At 31.6% G+C, this 6,000-nt stretch overlaps 1 protein-coding gene across 4 annotated transcripts in view; it reads left to right on the top strand.

Moving 5' to 3' along the window:
• The first annotated feature begins 1,849 nt into the window (after positions 1-1,849).
• BCHE (butyrylcholinesterase) overlaps positions 1,850-6,000 on the top strand; it is a 69,081-nt gene continuing 64,930 nt past the window's right edge. For 2 of the 4 annotated variants that reach the window (XM_081532267.1, XM_081532288.1), the window contains exon 1: positions 1,850-1,992. The gene's annotated coding sequence lies outside the window, so the exon portion shown is untranslated. The remainder of the gene's footprint in view (positions 1,993-6,000) is intronic. The other 2 variants (XM_081532299.1, XM_081532277.1) reach the window with 1 other exon arrangement.

The following is a 6,000-nucleotide window of genomic DNA, read 5'->3' as shown; positions in this document are numbered from 1 at the left end:
AGTCCCTGGGAGGTGGTGATGGACAGGGAGGCCTGCCGTGCTGCAATTCATGGGGTCGCAAAGAGTCGGACACGACTGTGCGACTGAACTGAACTGAACTGAACTGAATATCAACCACATGCTAACCCAGAACAATGAAGTGCTGCTGTGTTGGAGAGAAGAAATTTGGCATTTCGATGAAAAAAAAAGCACATGTATTAAAGTAATGAACTCTGTTCCACATGGATTACTAGAATGACTTTTTTTAAGATAGAAATGCCATCACATTACTATTCACTGCGTTATTGTCAGTGTACTGTTTTTGAAAAAAATCTGATTCCTTAGATAAACGATTTACTTGGTAACTTTTGTGTTACTAGATTGTCATTACATAAATTATATTCTAAATGCAATATAAATCATTGTGACTGTGAAATTCATTGTCTAATAAATACCTCCTAAGGGGTAAATTTCCCAGAAAATATTATTTTAAAAGACCAAAGCAGTTAGTATCTTGGAAACAGCTGACATGGAATGACATCAGAAAAATCTAGGTTAAACTTCTGATGCCAGTTCCTACTAGTGGTAAAATATAAGTGTAGCCAAGTTTCTGATCTTTAAGAGCCTTAGTGTCCTCATCTGAAAATGCAATTAGTAATATTTAACTCATATATTTGTTGAAATAAAATAAAACAAGTTATGTTAGCTGTCAATTATAATGACTGAAACAAGACGTATTAATAACAAATGACAGTTCTTACATTTGCATATTTGAAATCTTGAACATTATGTTTTAAAAACAAAAAATAGGCTTAACCACAATTACATGCCTACTGGTTAGTCCATGATAAGCCCCATAGCAAGAGATTTAAAAGTGAAAGTCATCTTTTGTGGGAGATAAAGAATATAACTGCATTGAGAAGTCAGGTATTAAATGGTTCATAATTTTTTTTTTTTAATTTGTTTTTTCATTTGCCCGAAAAGCCAAGTCAGGGAAGATAAGGTTGAAAGACCCATATACATCCTTGAGACTTCACACAGTTTCAGCTGACAACTGTGTTTTTCTATAAAGCATAGTGATGAATGTTTGTTGTATTTTATTTTCCCTATCTCAAGCAGAAAATTTGTGGCTTCTTATAACACTTGACTGCCTGCAGGGTCCCCTATTAGGAAATTATTAAAGCTGAGATCTGTATGATTTACATGGATGTTGAGGTGTAGGAGTTGGAAAGACATATATATCACATTCATTCATTGATAAAAATAGTCTTTTGATTTTCATAGTTTTATCTACAGAATAGTTTCCTATTTAGTTTTTTACACTCCTTTATAACTATATGTGAAGAAGGAAATGACAACCAACTCCAGAACTCTTGCCTGGAGAATCCCATAGACAGAGGGGCCTGAAAGCCTACAGTCCATGGGGTGGCAAAAGTGAGTAGGACACAACTGAGGGACTAAACAACAAATAACATAGCCACATGCTTGACACAGATTGAAGGTACAACAATTTCAATAACATTTATTTGAAGCAACATATATATATATTTAAATCAAAATCAGCATGAGAAAAAATGTAGATTCCATAAAGGAGAATAAAACCTTAAAAGTTCTGGTGGTGTTTAAAAAGAAAATGAAAACAAACAAACGATTAAAAAAAAAAACCCTGTGTATTTTCTGTTCAATTTCAGCATCTGCTCTGTAGCTTTCTTTTTCTTCACTCTAGATGAGTGCCTGCAATCGTAAAACATGACTCCGGTAATACGTTTGTAAATGAATCACTATTGCATTCATACAATTAGCCTCTGAACAGATGTCAGAAAGTAAAGATTGGCTGCCTCTAGATCAAGTTGCCGCTGCCAACTCTCGCGAGCTTTGTCAGTAACTGTTGATTGTAATGTCACTGCAGTCCAATTTACAGGCTGGAGCAGCAGCTGCACACTGCATTTCCCTGAAGTATTATATGATTTCCACTCCTTGCAAAACTTTATCATCTTTGTTGCAGTGAGTCGGGTAAGTTGCTCTGAATTTACGTCTTCCTGTAGAGATGGAAGTTACCCTGAAGCTCATTCTGTTGGAGGAATGTGATCCCTTCACGTGTTTGTTGAGCCCCTTTGGTGCTCTGTGAGAGGCAGTCATTGGAAATGGGACAGATGAAGGGAGCAGCCACATACATCAAATCTTCTGATTATTCAGGGAACACAGACTGAGTCCATTTAACTGCTAAGGAAATAATGAATTTGTTCAACTTTGTATAAAGGACCGTAGCACTTGTGGGATCACTGTAATGTATGTTCCTAACGCACCCTCTAAAGGAAAACATTTTGTGCTGTATTTTACCCTTAAATGCTCTGTTTGGTGAATGTCTCCTTAAAAGAGTAACAAAAGTGTTTCTTGACCAATCTTACTCTCTATTTTTTTCTTTTTTTAAAGTGGTTTGAAATGAATAGTTCTCTTATTGTCTGGATTTACAGAGTACTTAACATTTTGCCATCTGAAACTTTAACGAAGTTAATTTGCAAAGGAAAGGTCTAACTTTGTTTTGTATAAAAGGAAAAATCTATTTTTTGATTTGATTTACAAACTTTTGTCTAGTTTGCCCTGTTTATTCTTTTTTTAATATGTGTATTTATAGAAAAGTATTTTACATTTGCTGTTATTTTTATTATTACAGAAATAATAGCAAATACAAACTTTCTCTTCATCCTATAATTTTGTTAATCTACCTTTATTTTGATGTCAGTTCTTGCTTAACCAGAGGATTAAGCATTGAGTTTTTATAAAACCATATGAATGATTAAAAGTGAACTGAAATATGAACAAAATTATTTCACTATTTATGATTTCTATTTGTAATTAAAAAAATAAAGTTATCCCTTCCAACTTTTTATGAATATGTTGCATAATAATAAACTCAGTTAGGAGTTACTGTTACTAGTCTGTGTGACACCTTCCATAATATGAGCTATCTTATAGCTATGATAAATATAATTATATGTCACTTATGTAGTTATTAGGATAAGCATGAGGTTTTAAAGAATGATTTTTACTTTAAATGACAACCTTTAGAATTCTCTGTGTGTTTGAAATAGAGTGGTCTTTTGGATGCAAATTAAATTTCTAATTGAATTTGCAAAGTTCTGTTTTGTTCTCTTAGACATATTATTGTCCTTAGTTTTTTAATTATAAGAAAATATTTGGTGAAACTCCAACTAAAAATCTTAATATATTTATTTGAAACAAAAATTTGTAATATATAGTGGAACTATACATAGCTTTGTTCTGTAATTTCCAAGTCTCCTGTAAATGTGTTAGCATATTTCAGGATTTTTAAAAAATAAAAAAGAAAGCTAATAAAAGAAAATATAGGGATCTACTCCATATTTCAGCTTTTAAAATATAAGCAAATGATATCTTATTTACAAATTTAATTTCTGCTTTGATTTATTTCTTGGTAACAATGAATAATGTATGCTTAAATTGTATGTTGTCTTCATTTTAATGCTTTCATGCCAAAATCTGCTCATTCTTATCAAAATTGAACTGTTCCAAATGGAGAATTAGAAATGAATGGATGTCAACCTAAGAACAGATTGAACTTTGCACAAAGACCCAAAATATGTAATATTAAATGTTCAAATTATTCACACAATAAAAAGTTTGTGAATGTTCTTCCTAATTGAGAAAAGTTATAGATCTGTGTTTCATACCTAACATAGTGTCTTCTATCTATACATCCTTTTAGTGTCTATTGGTGTCTGAAGGATCCCTGAAAGACAGTGGTATAGTTTATAAACAGACTTCCTCAATTCCTGGCTTCACTTAGCCTACAACAAAACAAGCTTTTTAGGTTTAATATAAAGGCTCAGTTGTTTTAATTTTAGTGGCCCTTGTTCTAGATCATATTATCTAGATGGCTCTTTTCCTACCATTTTAACAGTCTTTATTTTTATATAGAAGTATACATTATACTAAAACTTTTTTAAAAAGACAAAAAACTACATTCAGCAAAAACTATCAGCAGGTTTTGCTTGACCATCCTTTAATAAGTCCTTGACTGGCCAATTATTTTGAAAATTTGGTTGATATCCAATTATGACAAATATATGGCAAATAAACAGCTTTTTATATCAATAATTTTATTATACTCATATCTTATAGCATAGCATATTTTTAAAACTAGTCAAGGAATTTTGACACTACTTTCAAAATTGAATTAAACATGCAAAAAGAAAAAAATAAATTTTTACATTTTTAATTTTGAAAGTTTTTTTTTTTTTAAGTTTAGAATAATTTCCCCAAATTGCCAGTAGATTTTGATATCCTGGAGCATTTGATAAACTTGGAACACTATATAGTATTCATTATTTCCCAGGTTTTTCTCCCTCACTACTCCCATCAATTTTCTTTTGCAATTCCAAACAAAACTTCTGTCTTTAATCAAGTATTAAAGATTATTACAATAGATTAGTTGATCTAAACTATTTCTAAATTCATATACTCAGTTGTCCTTGGTATGAAAATTTACCCCATTCTTTGTGATAAACATGTTATGTGTTCTCAGAGTTTAAATTGTTTAATAGTAGTCAATTTGCCAGTACTCAATTTGCAACAGAATTTATAGGATCAAATAAATGAAATTTTATTGAATACCTTAATTATTAATAAACATTTAGAGATATAGAGCAATAACATTTTTTAATCTCCTTTGTCTACCTTTTGATTGCTTAATCATGTGATAATGTATATTAAAAACATAAACATCCCTTAATGGTAAAACTACAGTGCAACATGTTAGACTAGAGAATACTAGATTATGAAAAAAAAAAATTATTCTTACTTAAATAAAGTACTGCAGTGGCTCAGCAGTAAAGAATCCGCCTGCAATGCAGGAGCCACAGCAGACCCAGAGTTCAATCCCTGGGTTGGAAAGATGCCCTGGAGGAGGGCGTGGCAACCCACTCTAGTATTCTTGCCTGGAGAACCCCATGGACTGAGAAGCCTGGCAGGCTACAGTCCATAGAGTATCACCAAGAGTTGGACATGACTGAAGTGACTTAGCATGCACACAAATAAATATAAACATATTAGCCTACAGTAATAATGAGTATGCAAATAGAAGCATATTTTCATGTTAAAACCTTGATTTAATAATATAGTGTTTAAAATGTACTCTAACAGGTTAACACCAAGGTGAATTAGAATTATATTGCCATTCTTGCTACAAACACAGGCTTATATGATTGAATGTTACTAATTACATTATTTACAATTACAAGGTGTAAGTACTTATATTGCTAATACCAAGGTGATGACTCATATATATCACTGTGAAAAAGAAAGAATATTATTCATATAAATCATATTATATAACATTAAGTTCTACTTAGCACAAAATGTAAATAAAAGCATACAAGTACTTATATAAATCAATTAAGTGACATGGAATGTTATTATAACCTTTTAGATGTTATAGCAGCCTTTCATAATACATACAATGAAAATTATTATATTTATTAATTACATACAAAAACAAAATATGTTAGTAGTAATTTTATATTCACTATGGAATAAAGTTAATAAACAATAGAATGAAAGTTTGAAAACTGTCAGAAACCAAAAATTATCAGAATCCATTATATGGTTTATATAAAACCAAACAAAAAAAAGACAATCTTTTGGACTCAGTAGAGATTGATTGAGCTAGGCCAAATGCCTACCTCCAATTATTTAGAAGAAATGTCTTAGGATTTATCAGAAGGGGGAAAAATAAAACTGCAGTATATGGTAGCAGTGTCTCTAAAACTCCTAACTCTCTGAAATATAAAATTTTATTAGTGTCAACTTTGCTGCTGCTGCTGCTATTTAGTCACTAAGTTGTGTCCAACTCTTTGTGACCCAATGGACTGTAGCCTCCCAGATTCCTCTGTCCATGGGATTTCACAAGTGAGAATACTGGAGTAGGTTGCCATTTCCTTCTATGGGGGATCTTTCTGACCAAGGTATCGAACCATGGCTCCT

The sequence above is a fragment of the Giraffa tippelskirchi genome, chromosome 2 (genome assembly GCF_054371585.1).
Source record: "Giraffa tippelskirchi isolate mGirTip1 chromosome 2, T2T-mGirTip1v1.2.pri, whole genome shotgun sequence".
In the NCBI taxonomy this organism is placed as follows: Eukaryota; Metazoa; Chordata; class Mammalia; order Artiodactyla; family Giraffidae; genus Giraffa; species Giraffa tippelskirchi.
Note: the sequence above shows the minus strand (reverse complement) of the source record. Positions and strands in the feature narration are given on the sequence as shown.